The following is a 19,692-nucleotide window of genomic DNA, read 5'->3' as shown; positions in this document are numbered from 1 at the left end:
ATCTGGTTGAAATATTTTTACAATTCCTGTTTTTTACAATGCACCTATCTGACCTGCCCAAAAATTACTAATTGCTTATTTTTATTTAAAAAAATCCTGTTTTTTATATATTAAAAGTAGCATAACATAGAATATATTCTGTTAATCATAATAAATTGATTTCCTATCTTGCAATCTAAACATTCCTTCTTAGAAGTGTTTCTGAAGAATAAATACCAGAAAGTTTTGGATATTTGTAAAGTCTATATTTCACTTAATGGGGTTTGCATATTGGAATATGATGATAAAAAAATAAATACATATAAATCAGATCAGTAAACTTATTTTGATAAATTTGAACTTACACAATAACCTTCACAAAAATCAGAATACCAAAAAATACTTTAATTAAACTCCAGCTAATGTTTGAACTTTTAGAAATATATAAATTAAAAAGGAAAGGAAGATTGGTGAACTTTAAGAATGAGGGCAATTTGTCTGAAGTCTGGAGGTCACTATATAAGGTTCTTAAACAAGTCTAGCTAAACAGGTGAACTAGGTTGTCTATAATTTTATAAGATGATTGTATTTTGTTTTTATTAACACAGTGGTTTTGTTTATTTGTATTAATGTTATTAATTTCAATAAATCATAATATTAAATGTAAGTTTGAAATATTTGATTCATATTATGTTCGATGTTCAGATGTTCAATACATTTGAAATATTATTTCAAATGTAACAGCCTGATGATAGTCTTTTAAAATGGCTGAAAACATTAATTGGAGTTTAATTAAAGTATTGTTTGGTTTGCTGATTTATGGGAAGGTTATCGTATAAGTCAGTATTTTAGTCAGTTTCTTCAATAAATATATTTTGATACTATCAATAAACAAGTTTTGTAAAGATGGCAGCCATTACTGAGTGTAAAATATCCCTGAAAGTACATCTTCAATAAAAAATGAAAAAGTACTTGTTTTTTCCAAGTCCAATGCTAATCTTTGTACATTTGTTTTACTTATAACAACATTCATTTCCATCATTTACATATTCAAATGCTAATGTACCAATTACACTTAGGTAATTTTTCAATAAAAGTATATAAAATTTGAATCTTTAACTATGATGTTAGCATTTATTTATTTTGTAATATTTCAAAACATTAAAAAAATTAATTTATTTGAAAAAATTATTTTAAGATCTGTTTATGTTATTTATACTGTAATTAGCAATTAAATTATTTTATTATTGTAATAAATTTTTTTCTACATAAAACACCTGTTGTTACATAGTTTAAATTTTTCTTTTTATTTAAAAAGAAAACAAGTTTAGAAAATTAAATTCAAAATATTTGTCCAAATAAAACTTAACTTTTATGCAGATTTTAGGTCTTAATTTGTTGAAACTTAAGCACACTAACAAAATAACAGACCTAAAACTGTTTATTTGAAAAATTAGTAATCTTAAATTTAAATCTGCTATTTTTTTTTTTATAAAATACATAACACTTCATCAAAATCTTTTGTCAAAAAGTTAGAACTTAAGTTTTTGTTCTTTTTTGCATTTATTATGTTACATATTTAAAAATCAAACAATAAACTAAATTTAATATTTAATAATGCAAGTACTGTACATAATTTAAGATTTTATCATCATCTAATTTCATCCATTGCTAAAACTTTCAATAAAACAGATAAAATAATATACAATATTTGCAAAAATTAATCACTAATAATTAAAATATTAATGATTATAAGTATAGAGATATAATATAATTAAAAAATAAATTATTCCAAATATTCAAAAACAGTAGAAATCATTTAACAGATATCAACTAAAAAAAGATAGTAACTTAATATTTTTGTGAATGGTTTCCTGAATATATCATTTTCAATTTATTTTACATCATCATAACATTCTACTGTTAAACTACAATTTAATAAATCATTCATGAAAGCAATAACAAAAATAATCTAAAACTCCAGTTCAAAATTCTAGAATCTCTAATAAATAATTCAAGGCATAGAAAACCTCTTTCTTAACAAAAATTTCATAAATTATTTGTTCGATTTTAATTAACTTTTTTAAGGAAAAAATATTCTATTATATTATAAGAAATAAAGAAAAACATGTTTCCTTTCATTTCTTTAAGTTATGTATGCATACAAAGCCAGATTTACATAAGGGAATTTGGGGCCGGTGCCCAGGGCCCCCACAAAACTATGTTTAAACATAAGTATATAGTAAGAAACAAAAATTAACTACTGCATATATATATATAAATTTGACTGGTGTAAAGTTAACTTGCAGAAAAAAAATTTTACATAAATATTTTTCAATTAAATTAAAATAATTAGTTTTACACAATAAAATATGTGTATGTTTATAATAGCCTTATTTTTAAATGAAATTTACAACTTCCTACAGTTGAAATCTTTAAAATACTTGAAATATTGTGCAATTATTTATACACGTTCGTTCAAGTTTGACACAGACAAGAGTGTACTAGTGCCACCTACTACGTACTAGTTATTTGCCTATTCTTAAAGGGGAGCCCCCACCTTATTTGTGCCCCCAAGCCTCTGATTGTTAAATCCAGCACTATGCATATATATTAGAGTATGTACTGTACAATACAGTACAGTATAGTACATTACATACTATCCTGTGTATGACTAATGTCTATTATATATTGTATCATTACAATCAAACTCCACACTATCATAAAAACAATACTAAAAATATAAAAAAAATTATATTTATTAAAGAAACTACACAATTTTAGAAATATTTTTAACATCCCCTTTTTAACTAATCTTCTGAATTCTGAAATTTTGGAAAAACTTATTTACCGGGATTAATAATTTGCCGGCTTACGCCACTCACACATAACAACAATATATTTAAATTTACTAAACAAAGACAATCAAAAAGACTATTAAAATTCCTTTGATGTTTATAAATCACGATGACAACGACAACAATTTGACACAGGCATTTTGATTTTTGTATTTAATAGAATTCTCTATTTCAGTTCTTTAAATCTTATTAAAATGTCAACTTATTAATTTTAAATAAAAGTTTAAAACGATTATGAAAATAATCCTACATCTTCAGGCTACTAATACACATCAAATCAAAGCTTTCAATCTAATTTTAACTGAACCATCAAGAAATTTCCTGCCTTCCAGCCAAATATAAACTAAATTCTAGCAAATGCTGACAAATAGGAGATACTTGTCCTGTTCTTTAGACTTTTATGAATAGTGTTTTAACAGGAGTAGAGAAAATGGTCTGAATTTTAGCGTGCTGTGCAATGTGGGTCGATTAGTTTCAACCTACTCTCACTCTGTGGGGCATTTATGTAAGCAGTGAAAGAAAAAAAAAAAACGAGTTTACAGTCAGTTTCTAAAGATCATTCATCAACAACACGTGGCCTATAACAAACACAAAACGTGTAAACATTGCATAAACGGTTCCATCATGTCTCCATTGTGTTTATAATTAGGGTTAGTGGATGATGGTAGAGCAGACGATAATCTGCTAAGTGTAACTCGCGTATATGACAAATAATCGAATTATACGGTTTATGAGGTTAAAACTAATTACCTACCATCGGTAATTTATCCAATTTGTACAGTTTTCTTTGACATTTAAGATAAATTAACGGGAAAATATCATCCTGTTTTCTACTGTAGTAGCTGAAGCTTCCTACTGTCGTGGTCGACTAACAGCAGATACATCAGCTGAATGTCAGTCCCGCATTTACGGTTTTTAAATATAAACTTTTATTAAGTAAATAATATATATTTTTTATACACCGTGCTTACTTTTAAATAAAATATATTAATAATTTTTTATTTTTTGTAAGAGAAACGTGTTAATAATTACGATACACTTTATATTTTTTATTTTTAAAAATGGCGTCTTACATTTTAGCGCCGTTTTGAATTGTTCGAATTCCCCTCCGTACAAAATATATTTTGTTAATATGAATTAAATTGTTAATAATAATTATTATTATTTCATCGAGATTGCTTTTCTTTTTTTTAAAAAAAAAAGGTTATAAATTTTACTATTATCGTTTAAAAACGATATAATGGCAAAAAATATCTTCAATTGCTATGTATTAAATATAAAAATAAGCAATTTAATTATATAAATATAGTAATTGGTTTCTGCCTTTTTTTAAAATAAATAATATAAATTATTTATTCCTTTTGATTATTGTTTTATAACAATAATCAGAAGGACGTGAAATAACGACTATATGCAATGTTAACTAATTGCATATCCCTTTCTTATGAAATCCGAATAACGCGAGTTATGGAATCGAATATGGTTATTTAAGTCAATTTGCTTCGTTATTAAATGTGCAACAGTATAAAACTTGTATATTTTAATGCTGAAATTGTAATAAAGAAAATATAATCGACATATAAATAAAAAAATACTATTAAAATGCAAAAATATACATTTCTCTGAAATTTAGAATGAATTTTTTATATATTTTAAAATTTAATAATTTTATGTAAATAATTTATTAAAACTAAAAATATTTATATTAGCCGAAATATTAAAATATTAATATTATGCTTGTATGTAAAGATATTAAAATTTTCTTACTTCTATTTTAATTAACTAAACAAATAATTCGGAAATTAATTTAAAAAATACAAGTAAAAATAATAATAAAGGTAGATACTGTTTTCATATCTTGTTTTCAAAGTTTTTTTTTTTTAATTAGCTTGCAATCAGACAATAGGTCTGTTCTATTGATTGGAATGGCGCACGTTTTTATGTAGTGTGCGTAGTGCATGTAAATTTGATGCCATTCTTTAGAATTTTTCACTGAAGACTGACAACTGAAGACATTCTGTCAAAATTACACAAAATGTACATTATTCCAACCGCAGGATTACGACGATAATTATAACAAAAATTCAGAATTATATCTATTTCATTGACTAATAATGACGATCCTAATAACTATGAAAAATAGCAGCTTTCCTTTTAGATATAGGCTAATTAAAATTTGATTTTTTAGAATGTACTTAAATATTAATATACTACGTTCTCGTGTTTGAAACAAGTATTTTTTTTTTTTTTTTTTTTTTTTTTTTTTTTTGCGTTTGTTGTTTCTATGTATTAGCGTTGTGTTTTTGAGTGTTTTATTCATTTAGAGTACAAAAAGCTATACAATCCATCATCTAAATTTGTGTATTTTGTCAACTTTTAAATTATAATAAAAAATGTAATCAATTTTAATCAAAATGTGAGATGTCATCTTTGATTATCACTAAAAACAATCATTTCAGCTATAAAATATGACTAAAGAGTAATATTTTCCTGTTGATGGCATCAAAAATAAAGATTCCATTTTCAATAAAGTTTTAAGCGCTCTTATATAATAAATTTTCGCCGTAGCATATACATTATACATGAAATTTATAGTGATGGTAAGATAATATTTAGACAGCCGCGGAAAGAACAAATACGTTTATAAAATTCTAAAATACGTTTAAAGTCTAATATTTCACATGTAGACCTATAAGATTTTAATTTAATTTGTAATTACTTCGATTATTTTACAAATATAAAAAAATAAACGCTATGAATTATTTTAAAACTAAATTTGAAATAAGTTGTTATAAATAGTGTTTTCAAAGTGATTATTCAGAATTAGACGTATAAATGTGTTAATCATTATATAATTCAGCGATATAAGAATGATATTGGGTACAATATATGTGCAAACTTAATTACGCACGTTACTTTCACAGGTTAAACGGCAATAACTTATCTATATTGAATTTAATGAAACATTTGCCAGAGATTCAACTACCTCTGCAAGAATTTGTTAGGATTGGGACTTGCGATTTATAAATACATTTAATATAGTTAACTTGTAACTTTAACAAATGGATTAATTGGTTTATTCGAATAAAATATTAAAATGAATTTGCTTCGTGAAGCATGAGTTCATTGATGAGCACTAATATGATCCATTTTATGCTTCGAGTGCATTCTAACCTATGAATAAAATATTTTATATCTTTCCAACACGCGAGAAATAAGATATCATTTAACATGTTATTTATTTATACAAGGTGAATGCATCTATAATTATCCGAGATTTAGCATTTTTTTATTGATGCAAATTATTTCGCGAATAGAGAGGTTACGGTTTCTATAAAGATTTGCTGAAATTACTTGTAAATTCTCAAGAATTAATTTAATCCCTACTCCTAATTAAATAAGCATTAATTAATGCTTAGTAATTACTAATAGCCCTTATTAATAACTGCTAGAGAGGTTACCACACTTCTTATCCTCTTCGTAATGAATATTTTCAATATATTTTTCTCTTTGTATTTAAGTCTGCTCAGGAAAATTAATCATTTGAACCAATCATCAGTCAGAACAACAATCTCGTGGTCCTACAAAGCCTATAAAGATATCTAATACTTTAATTAGTGTTAATTACTACGTATTAACAATTTGAGAAAAAAACATCGAGATAATTCATTGAAACTTGAGAAATTGAATGACTTTATTAAAGTCATTTTTCTATTTGAAACTTGATCCTAATAAAAAGATTAAGCTTAACGTAGATATACAGTACATTGTTACACATAATAATTTCATATTTTGGATTGATTATGTGCGAAATATTTTGAAAAAGAGAGCCCAGCTTAGATTTTTAATAGCCTATATTGTATAAGTAAGCCTATGTTTATTTTTATCGTGAACATTAAATAATTAAATCTGGTTGATTACAACACTCACATGTTTGGTTTTCTTTTTTTTTCAGACCCAGTCTCATAATCTAGTTACTCGTCTACGTGCAAAACGACTCTGTACGTAGAGTGGTTTCAGTTTTCGCATCATGATTCCTGAACAAACAGAACTGACCAGCATGGACGAGGGATGAAAATGAAACTCTAATTCAAACGTGAAAAATAGGAAATACGATTGACAGTGTCGTGATTTAGGTTTTCGTGTGTCTTGGGAAAGATTTTATTTTGTCTCCTCCCCTTTTCCGGAAAAAATATTTAAAAAGGTAAATATTATACTGATCATTCTTTTGATACCCCATTTTACTGCGTGCCTATGCACTTATTGGATCTGCCCAATTGCGGCACTGCAGACTGAATTCGAATTCGAATCCGAATCTCCTATTAAGATAAATAAACTTTATGAGCACCCTTTTGATAATTACAAACTGGAAAATTTATAATCCTCTTGCCAATATTTTATTTTCAAAATTTTATACAGTCTTTGCAAAAATAATAATATATGAGATATAATTAAAATTCTAAAAAGATTTAGAAAGATTTTAATAAATTCATTTTGACTATCAAATTTAAGAGTAATTGTGTAACTAATAAAAGTTATCATATTTTCAAGTTTTTTGTTTGAAAATTTGTAATTAAATTAAAAAGTATCCGGAAATTAAAAAATATAATTGACAGAACAAATGTAGTCAAACATTTACAACAGGTATATTCATATTTTACATCAGAAAAAATGTCATCTTTCTCTTTGAAATATTAATTATAATAATGTTTTCTATTATTTTTTTTATAGGATCTAACATGGAAAATACTGTTATTGAAAAAAAATAATGGCTAAATTCGAGAATTTGTTAAACAGTTTATAGATTTAACGATAAGTAGCTTGGTTGCTACTTAATAAATTCCTACAAGAGGAAGTAAATTTTTAAAATTCTTAGAGAATTTTGTGCATGGATTGATTAAAATAGGCAACTACTTGTATCCTGTTATGCTCTGATGTTTGTCATTAAATTAATTGTTATTCCTACTTTCCACAGTAGTGACACCAACTGTAGGGTTTGGAATCGCTAGGCGAGCGATTTCCGCCCTGGTTTATTATAACGAACTTTCATAACGGAAAAGCCGTTGGGATCGGCCGTTAGAAACGACCGTTAGAAGATCCGTTGTGTTTCAAATCGACGACAGACGGACGATTGGCCGGCGGGAAATGACCGTTGGCGGCCGTTGTGGAAGAATTCAAATTTGATTGGCGGACGATTCGAACGTTGGGACTATTTAAGCCGTAGTTTCGGCGGGAACGGGAGCTCGTATCGTGAGTTCGTATTGAGTTCGTATCGTGAGCTCGTATCGTGAGTTCGTATCGGGAGGATCGGATCAGGATCGTTGTTACCGAAGTTCTAACTGTCTCTCTCGTTGGACGCTACGGAAATCTGGGGAAAGTAAACTCCAGTGGTTTAGTACGAACTTGTTCCTGACTCGGAGGTGCTGTTAATTACGAGTCTGTTTGATCGTAAGGAGTTCTTTCGACGAATTTGTACGGGAATAGTCGGTTGTCGTTGGATTAGTGTTTGTGCATATTTAATTGTGACTCTAATTTGTATTATTTTGTGCATTTTTACTGTAAATATAAACTTTGTGTGGTTATACCGACTGAGTGGTTATTTTGAACATTACTCCAACAAAATTGTATTTCTTAAAATAAAAACTGAAAATCTACAGAAAGACAATCAAAAATGATTTGAAAAATTTTTAATAAATGCGAAAAAGTCAATAGGTATCCAGTATCCTCTTATCAAGTGGCATTTGACAGGAAAATTTAAATACAACTGGAACAATTCAGAATGAATTGAGGAAATATGCATACATTTTTTAATCAACACTACAGAAATATATTTTCAACTTCTGTAAAGCAAATTTATCATATAACAATCTTCTCAAAAATCTACTTACATATAATTAATAGTCAAAAACAGTAAACATAATAATAAATATGCAAACTCGATTTTTTCATTAAAAACTCTATTTTTTTAATAAGATTAATATAATATAATATTCTAAATATTTATTAATATTTACTTTTATCTAATTCTTTTAAAAGATAAATTTATGAAATTAAAGAATTTAAACAAATCCCAAGATAAAATTTTTACAAATAATGTAAAAAATTTATGAAAATGGCGTTATGAATGTGAATTTGTTTTTATGTTTTATTGATTTTTCAGAATTAAAAGTAATGAAGTCATTTTTATAATTTTTTTTTTTTTTTTTTTTTTTTTTTTACAATACTGCACTTTAAAATATTTTTATGTAAATTGATTGCTGTGGTAGTTCCGGCGGAAGTTGAACTACAAGAGAATAAAACTCCATGATGTAAGTTAGTATAGCTTGCAAGGTCTGTTGCGTGTTGTTACTTCGTCATCAAGGGACTATTTTATGTGAATGTGAACTTGTTTTTATAGTTTACTGATTTTTTAGAAGTCGTAAGACGTTCCTAGAAACGTAAGTTCGAAAATGCAAGAAATAAAAACAAGAAAAGGATTTAAAATAAAATAATGATCTTTACTAAAAATAATAAAAAGTAATATCTTTAAATAATAATAATAATAATAAAGAATTTGATTGGCTTTCCAATTTTTAAAATGGCTGACTGATTATATTAAAAAAAAGCAGTATTAAATGTGTTCCTGACTAAAAATTATAGATTTATTTGAAAACAATTTTATTTAAACCTTAAATATACACTTACGTAAATATTATTTTATTCAATAGTATTAGAAGTAAACAGATTTAGAAAATAATTTTTTTTAATATTTAATCCTTAAATAAACAATTTCTACACAACAGGAAATATTGGAAAATTCTGTAATTAAAAGACAGATGCAAGTTTAAACAAATATTTTTATGAGTGATTTAGTTATTAGTCATAAAAATATTTGTTTAAAATGTACGTCAGTGTTTTTAATTAAAGAATTTTTGGAGGAATATTATCGAATTTAATAATTTAAAGTAAATAATATTTCTATAAATAAATTTGAAATTGATCTTTAGTTACAATTTCAATATTTTTCTTTTAATCCGAAATTAATAGGGCCTGTATATACAGTATATACATTATTTTATTCATAAAAAAATATTCCTATGCAGCACTATAATAAATTACTTACGAAAATGACCCGTCTAACGTTTCAACGCCATTCAAAAAAATATAAATATTTACTTTTATAGAAATAAATTTAAATGTAATAACAAAAAACTACTGCAAAAAGTGAACTTATAACTAATAAACGGTTTGATTTTATGAGAATTTGTTTTTATTTATTTTCGATTCGATTAATGTGTGGGTTTTTCTCTTTGGGATTAATGATAATATTCATCCAAGCAAAAGCTGGTTAACAAATGAGAGGGATTTGGACGTAAGGAACTTGCATGTCTTTTGAGAGTGGGAAGATCTATTGATTTTCAAAATGGCTCGATACAGGAAAAGGAAATTATTAACATGTATGTGCCCAGTTCCTTCCAGTTGTCACGCATTCAATGTAATTATAACCAGATGCATCTCTTGAAAGCATCCATTCGAGAACTTCTGGTGTTCTACATCAGATTTTTCAAAGCTTTATTTGTCGAATACATACAAATTACTGGTTATTATTAACTTATATATATATATATATGTCTGTGTTAGTTCTGAACATAAAATTGTAGCAGATGAGCAATAGTAGCTATTTCCAGTGGTGGATTAAGATCCCTAGGCATGGAAAATTGGGGTCCCGCCACATAATTTTACATCATAAACTAAAAACGTGTAATTTTTCCTATATAATTATTGGTATACAATTGCGATAGTAAAATTTCTTAATTTCTTCTAATTTCAGTTCCCAGAATTCTGAGACCCCTAGACACGTGCCTCACGTGCTTAGTGGGAAATTCGGCACTAGCTAGCCACTCCACTTATGCACACGAAAAATGATTTCATCCGGAAAGAACTAAAAAGAAACTTTACGACATATTAAGAATATGAATATTTTTTCAAATGCCAGATATACACGAAAGATAATTAAGTTAAACTAATTTGAATATAGAAACTTAATACATTTCTTTTCATTAACATTATTAACAATAATTTTAATCAAGAAAGTCGGTAGCAACTTGTAACTAGCTACTAACGTGCTTACAACGTTATGAATTAATCATAAATATTCATAATTAACTTTTTAAAAATGATTAACATTTATGCTAAATAATTTAACATCTTATAAGAAAATAGTTTCAAATCTTAAAGTTTCGAGAGCGTGAAGTATTCGATTATGAATTATTTAAACGCTTAATTAAAGTTTCACGAATATCATTTAAAAAATATAAAAATTTAGCAATACATCTGAATTATTTAAATTCATTTTCTCATTAAATTTTCATTCATGAACACGTTTCAAAAGCATAAATTTTAAATTCTTAAATGTTTAAAAATATACGAATGCGATAAAAAAAATTTATCCTCATTTTAAATATAATAGGACTATAAATATTTGACCGTAAAGTGCGTAAAAATAAATTATATTCTAATTTCTTAATTGTTATTTGTAATAAAATTGTGTAAAATTTGCATGTTTAATAGTTTCTGCATCTCTTATCAATTATAATCAGCTGTGTAATAAACATACGAAATTTTTATCTTTTAACTGTAATAGTACAGTTATCTGTGTTTAATCAGTTACTAATTTATAGGTTACTGTGTTAAACTAGTAAATTTAAGGTTTATTTACACGTACCTTATATTTATTATAACTTTTCAGCAACGATATAGCTTACCTATTTACAACTATTTGTCATTCGATTATTTTTAAACTATTAACCCAACATGAATTATCAAACTGTTTTACTATAACAGGTTAATTGTTCTAATAGAGATTAAAAAAAAAAATTAAAAATTTATTTGGGAATGATAGATTCCTCTCTATTACAGAATATGTCTCTTATACTAGACACTAAACACCACACACACTACACACATTCAAAAAGAACATTAAATTAATAAATAACATCTGCACCTCTTTTTCATACATTGATAAGAGTATAAAAGAACAGAGCTTATTATTCTGTTCTATTTTTAGAATTATTGTTGACACTTTTGGAATAAAAGGCAAAGAAATCACTCATTCTGTAACACACAGATGCATTAAAAGTTGGGAATTGACGAGTCATTGACCTACGCGCAATAAAACAACAAACAGAATAACAATGGAGTAAATAAAATGTGTGTGTGGGTGTGTTCGGAGCGGACACCTGTTTCCATGAAGAAGCTCTTTAAAAGTAACGAAAAACGGAAGTAGATAACATTAAAAGATTAACAACACTGCTTAGATCTTAAATGTTAACTTTTGAACTTTTATCTATTTTTCATTTAGAAGTACTTTTTAATTAGAAGGCAATTGGAATTTCTGTCTCAATTACATTCGTTAAAAGGAAAGGTATTAACGAAGGATAAATAAATTATATCTCACCTATTAACTTTCCCTGAATATATTCATTAAATCATTCATTTGCATATTCGTGCATTTTAAGATTTGCTAGCCAATTGACGGATGTACAATAAAGGAAGAAATAGATAAATTAATTGATCTCGGTTTATATAGCAACCAACACACTCATTTATTTTCAAACCATTATACAAATAAACGTGTGTTTTCTACAATTACTGTATATGGAAACCTGAGCAAGTAAGTGCTTGTCTAAATCTCTATACATCAAGAATTAGAATAACGGAATAAAAGCACGTCCATATTTTTATATTTATTCAAATTAGTATGTCTGATTTTCACTAAAAAAAAAAAAAAATAACAAGAGCAGCTTTATAAAATCTCATAATAAAATTTAATTACTTGTTTAAAAAGAGTTTTTCTGTCAAAAAGAAAAAAACATTTAAATAAATTTTAATTCAGAATCGTCCGTAGCAATGAAGGAAATATAAGAATTCATTAATATTTTATATTTAATGATGTATACGATTATTAAAAATTATTTTATTTGTACAGAATTCATCTTTCTGTACGTATAAAGAAAATTTTTATATTGATTTTTAAGTATAAATTCGATATAAACGAAATATTAATCTATATTTTTAACATCTGTTTGATCAGGTGAAAATTTTAAATAAGAAACATCTGCTTTATATATTATATAGGTTTCTCCTTCGTCTTATAATCTTGTTTGAACTTTAAATATATGTCATTGATTAGATATACATAAGTTTATTAATTATTCAATGGTCTGATATTTTAATGCAGCGTTGTCGTTTTAATTTTGTATTTTTATGGATTCCTTTCGTAAAAATGTTTTGGAAGTTTGATCAATTTATAATCCGCCGATTACTTACTTCGCGTATTAATCAACTTAGAATTTGATTTATTACGAGAAACGCTAAACTACTTGAAGATATAAAAGTAAAAACTGCATACTAATAGTTAATTAAAGTAAAAATTGTTACACGGTTTCTTTTTTCATGTAGTGCTTATTAAAATATTATTCGATTCCTTTCACTTTTATAAAGCAGTAAAATGGTCTACGTGTTCTTTTGGTAAAGTAATACGGATAAAATGCGTTTATTTTATTTAGAAACACGAAAGTTTTCTCTACTTTTATGTAATAATATAAATAATTAATTAATTCTCTAATTCTATAAAAGCATATGCCTGTGTAATACGAATATCATAGTGTCTTGTCTAATTAAGTTCTCACGAAAATAAGATGCCCAGTTTTTATTTTATTACATAACTCTATAAAGATTCTTTTCATTAAGCTATATATATTTTAAAATTTTATTGTATTTATTTTCCAAGTAAACTATTTTGTTTTATAATACTGTATGATTTTATTACTATCTATTTAATGATATGTATTAAGATTTAATTATTAATATAGGTATAAGTGAAATATTATTACAATTTCAAAAAGCAATTCTATTTGTGAAAGTCATGCAAAGTCATTTATCATTTTTGGGTGTATGAGTAACTTTTACCATTGTTAGATAACACGAGTATTATAAACGAATGTTCCATTTTAAAATAATATTTTATTCAACGACACGAATATGCACGTGCCACTTCACTCAACAATATGATATTTTGACAGTTCTGACCAATTTGTTGACAGTTTGCTTGCTCGCTTGTTTGTCATGCATAACATTTTTCCAACAGACAATAATTTTTAACAGCTACAAAACAGATGAAGGGAACAAATCGTTCAATAAAAACAGCTAAAATAGAGTACTCCAGATAAGTAAACAGCTTAATCAAAAACAAATGCAGCAAACAGTGCTATCAGCAGATTAAATTAAGATATTTTTAATAACAGATTCTGTATTTAAACTCGTAGAAATGGAGAATTTTATCAAACTCTTAGAAAACTAAAGCATTACGTGTTTGATTATTTGGTTGCGTGTAATGTTACGACAGAAAAGTAGAGACATGCAACTTCAAACTTTTTTTCTTATCCAACCCTCGAAACGTTACGAAAAGTGAATCTTGAATGGAAAAAAAATTGCATTTTATAATAATATACATCACGTTATAATTCAGAAATATATATCAGTGCACCTAAATTAGCACCTGAGAGAAAATAATTGAACTCTCCAACATATCATAACCAGTCATCACGAATGATGTAAATGTAAGAATGTAAGTATAACAGATGGCCAGAAGTTTAATATCCTCTAGATTTATAAATGGTCAAAATAGTCTTATTATTAGCATAAATTGAGAAGTTTTGTATTCATTATTAATCACGTAAGTGCGCCATACGATGAATATTGTGGAAAATCAATCGCTTGTTCTTCGTAACGATTCTGGCAGAACAACGAATAAAATTAATGGTAAAATGCATATGATATAACATACGGACGTTAAGTTAACTTCTTGCGTGTACGTATAAGTTCTCATGTTCACGTACAAGAATAAAAGTATTGAGAATATGTTAGTATATTCTCATATAATTTATTGTTATAAGCGAACTTATATGCTAAATCCGCATATAATAAATGTACATTTAATAATAATGAAGAAAAGTTTAATATATTGCTTTAAATCTTAAGATATAATATAAAACACTTTATTAAATTTTTTCTTGTTATTTTAAAGTCACATAAATGTAAATACATAATTAATACTTTTACGAACTCAGGATGCTTTATAAAATATCATACATAATAGATTTTATACTGTTAAAACGCACGGTATTATCCATGATATTAGGAGGCCGAAATTGGAATGCGCAAACCTACATTCATCCCTGTATTATTGTAGATGTAGCCATTAGCTGTAGATGAAGATTAAACTCTTACATGTTGTATGTACAGTACAGTACATGTGTACAAGTGCGTCTGTCTCGTTCGAATCTTTTTTCCTATAATTATTTAATTTTTCTTTATTTATTTACAGGGTCCTCTGGCTCCTCATTAGTTACGCTACTGTGGTAAAATGAACATTAAGGAAAGAAACCGTTTATTCCCTAAACCAATTCTTGAGAACATATAAGCCTATGTGATATGAGCTTAATTAAACGTAGAAATAATTTTTTAAATCCTATATTGTTGCAGCCATGTTAGAATAATGCATATAGAAAATGCTAAATATGTTTTAGAATATAAAAAAATATCGTGTATAATATTTTTGCACTCGTAATTATGTAATTGTGATACATTAATGTTGATTACACAGAGATACACAACAAATAATACAGTTTCATAATTACAATAGTATATAATATAATCACGTGATTATAAGTGAAGTATATGTAGAATATATCATTCTAAATAGCCTAATTAGCGTATCTCAAAGACGAATGGTGTTATATTTATTTTTAATTATAATATTTAACACAATTGTTATAAAGATTATACTGTATATAATCAATAGGATACATGGTGTAATAGTAATGACGGCCTCGCATATCATAGATCTAATTTGTACTAGTAAATTGCACAGTTTTCTTATCTTAATGTGTATTATTGACTATGTAGATACATTAAAAGGAATATAGTTAAAAAAATAAATTTCCTGCTCTCTTAACAATTTTTATGGAGCTTACAGAATAAATCTACGCTTAATGAAAATATGCGAATGACATAAAATAATGAATTGATATGCTAAATTACTTATTGCGTGTATAGATAAGCTGTATAACAAACTTATATTTTTACGATCATGTAATTATAAATGTACTGTACAATAAAGGAACGTACAGTACGTATCTTGAAGCCCTCAAAAAAGACTGTTGAAACATGCTGTTATAATTTCTTTTCATTAATATTATCATAGTTTAGTGATTAAATTACTTGTTTTTATGTCAATTAGTTTTTTTTTTAAATCAGCTTATATATAGCTGTGACATAATTAAATATACTTGCAGGTCTTTAAAATATTTGTATAATATTTCGAAAATTAATATTGCAAGATGCTGAGAGACTAAAATATTTTCCTTCTTGGATAAGCTATAAAATAAGATAAGATAGGAACAGGAAAAAGCGTATTAAGATCAGAAAATTTTATAAAATTTATTGAAGTAAATTTTACAATAAAAGGAAAAGTACATTTATATAAATTGGCAAGAATTTAAGAAAAATTCTCTCTTCTCGTACATAAATATTGCAATGATAAAGTTCTCTGGAGAACAGTGATTCTGATAAACAATTTTCTTGAAAATCAATAAACGGTATAAAGATATATTTTAACAATTTTGTTCTTAGATTATATACGTATTTAATTAGATAAATTAATTGTTTTACATCGAATTTTATTATCTGAAATGACAGATATAATTAATCTATTTATTAATTACTAATAATTTAGATTTAGAGTAAATGTTCATAACGACAGTTAACATTGAATAAATAGGAATATAAAATAACAGATATGGATATAATATTCGATTAGTCAAATCAAAAACATCTGTTCGCATAACAGAGACCAATACGAGAAGACCAATGCTTCTCGCTTTTATACAGTAACATAATCATTTTCTCATCTTTATACAGATAATGAGAATAAATTCATTATTCCATTTTCCTTACAAATAAATGTGTGAGAGCTGGGGCATGTTCCGTTTTTTATATCAAAATGTGGAAAAAAATTGCCTAATTATATAAAACTAGCAAATTAAAAGTATTTATTGCGACTTTCTTATAATTAAAACTTAATGAGCGAGCTTTAAAACAGTAATACGAGCGAATTAATTATATCCTTTATAACAATATATTAAATGGCACTTTTTAATATCCAGCTTGCTGTCTAAGCGGTTATTTCTATTTTCATATTTTTTAATTATAAAAATATTAGCGTCTATTTTTCAAGACTTATAAATATTCTGGCATTCTGGTTTTTATTAAAATGATACAATTCATATTCTATATTTAGATACGTTTCCATGATACTGTTAATTCGATTATGAGTGGGAGTTCTTCACGGTCTAAACAAATAAGAAAAGGTATCTGTACATTATGAACATATTTAGTTTTTCTCATATTCTTTTACTGAATGAAAAATAGAGATGATGTATTTACCATCGAGTGGAACAACATTTTTATAATGGAATTACCATGAAGTAAAATTAGATAAAGAGATTACTATAGATAATGATTTTTAACGTATCTAGTCATTTATTTAATAAATATAAGTATAATCCCAATTTTTATCGTGACATCCTTTACTAAAAAGTAATTATTTTTCTCTCCACTTTAGTAGATTGCCGAGAAGGTACGCTGACCTATGTTGTTTTGTTGTTTATAAAAATATATTTTTAGAATAATTTAATTTAATTCTTTCAAAAATGAACATTTCATAACAAAATAGTCGCTTTATATTATATTTTATAATATCCTGTATACTTTCATAATATAAATAAATATTGTAGAAAGATCCCTTCCTATTTTCTATGCAAGACGTAACCAAAAGAAGTAATTGATTTACTACTGAAGCCTATAAATAAGTACTTTTCACTACTTTTCGACTACGTAACTTAAAATTACGTTTATTATATACCTATTCAATTTCAGAAATTATATATTATAATATTTACTTTATTAATTATGAATAGTATTACGATCGATCGAATTTGATCTACCACGTCTCAAAGTATTCAGAAATAATGAAAATTGATAGCCGAACTCACCTTTATGTGTCCGTGATAACAGACATGGAGATCAGATGTCTGTATTACGTCCCGTACTTCTCTCTTCTGATGAAGCAAGCCAACCAGAAATAGTGTTAGGTGAACGACGTCACATCTGTGATGTCACAATCTCTGAATATATGACAGGAAAGGATGGGTTGTTTCGAATATTATCGGCAGGAAACCGAACGTAAACAATATATAGAATATAAATAATATTAAAGCATTTTAAATGTTTCGTTAAGTAAGAAGTAAGAGTAAATTTTTTGCAAGAAAACCTCGAGAAAATGCAGTTTCTTTTGAATGCGACTCGCGATTAAAAAAATTACTACGATTCGTTTATGTGATTAAGATTATAAGTAATATTTTAATAGATAAAACAAAAATAGCAACAGAAATTATTGGAAAAATGATAAATTCGAAAACATTTATAAACTATTTAATTATATTTTAACGCGTATAAACGAAAACAATATAATTTAAAAAAATAATAATAATAAAGCCACAAGTTATAGCCATTACAGTAGAAGCAGTAGTAGAAATAAAAATAAAGAATTAGAGTGTATATAAACGGCAAAGAAAAGACAACATATTTCCTATTCACTACTAAAATATACTTTTTAAATTCGAAATAACCTTTTAAATATATAGATTGATTATGTTTATAAAAGTAAAAGCTTATTAAACTGAAATTTTAAAAATGTAATAATGTGTAAATATAATGTACTTTATTTGGCTCTTCTTTAAAATTCTATACTATTTAATTGTTAAATTTTGATAAAATATTATCTTTCTATCATGACTACATAGAATAGAACTATTTCGATTTCTATGAAGCTGCAATTTCATATTCAGGAACAAGATAATTTTGATTTCAGAAGAAAATGTTGGTGCTTTTCGTTTCATAACCATTTCATAATAAAGTTTTATGATTAAAATAAATGTCAAATCAGATAAAAAGTATTTTCTTTCGTCAATTATTACTTTCTTTAGTATAATGCGATATTTTAATATAACTTTATAATTTTATTATAAAAATAGACCAACTTAATTAATGATTGTTGTAAAGTTTTAATAACATTTAATTAATGAACTTTATGATAATAATAATTCATAATTCATAATGCATTTTCTTATTTAAAAATATACACGATAGTTTATGTATTTTCACTTAGATTACTCACAGTATAAATTAAGGAAGAATTGTCTAATCTTAAGATTAGCTAACTCTTCGTTACAGGAATTTTTTTAAAAAGAAAATATGATGAAAACTTTGGGAAATAAAGAAGATTACCGTGTATGATGAATAGGCCTGTATTAAACGATAGCGACTTGTCACATTGACAAAACTAATATGTTTTATGCATTCTGAGGATTAAGATGGAAAGATATTCTCCAAATAAAATAAGGTAGAGAAAATCCATTATGTCCCACCAAGTTTGGACTATTATTTCGACCAATTCCAATTTTTCCCCAAAGAATTGGAATTGGTCAAAATAATAGTTCAAACTTGATGGGCATAATGGGCACCCCTATCTTACTTGAGTTTCATTAAAGAAATTGCTGAAATCTACAACCTTGCAGTAATAAAATAATTTTCTTAAATTGTGCAATCGTATATAAAAATCATTACCATAAGAGTTTTGTTGTGTAAAAACTGGGATTATTGTTACTGATATAAAGCATCGTCGTAGAGATTCGTAAATTCTTTGTAAAGGAAGAAATACTGATTTTGATCTGTGTTTTTATCTATGAGATTT

At 26.1% G+C, this 19,692-nt stretch overlaps 1 protein-coding gene across 3 annotated transcripts in view; it reads right to left on the bottom strand.

Moving 5' to 3' along the window:
* The window catches only part of LOC136981262 (synaptotagmin-C-like), a 39,020-nt gene extending 20,940 nt beyond the window's left edge, over positions 1–18,080 (bottom strand). The window contains exon 1 of one of the 3 annotated variants that reach the window (XM_067277565.1): positions 17,933–18,080. The gene's annotated coding sequence lies outside the window, so the exon portion shown is untranslated. Of the gene's footprint in view, positions 1–2,682; positions 2,703–3,591; positions 3,748–17,932 lie in introns of those variants that run through there. The other 2 variants (XM_067277564.1, XM_067277566.1) reach the window with 2 other exon arrangements.
* Positions 18,081–19,692: the final 1,612 nt, after the last annotated feature.

Source organism: Centruroides vittatus, unplaced genomic scaffold, assembly GCF_030686945.1.
Source record: "Centruroides vittatus isolate TY-2023 unplaced genomic scaffold, ASM3068694v2 contig_749, whole genome shotgun sequence".
NCBI classification, from domain to species: domain Eukaryota; kingdom Metazoa; phylum Arthropoda; class Arachnida; order Scorpiones; family Buthidae; genus Centruroides; species Centruroides vittatus.
Note: the sequence above shows the minus strand (reverse complement) of the source record. Positions and strands in the feature narration are given on the sequence as shown.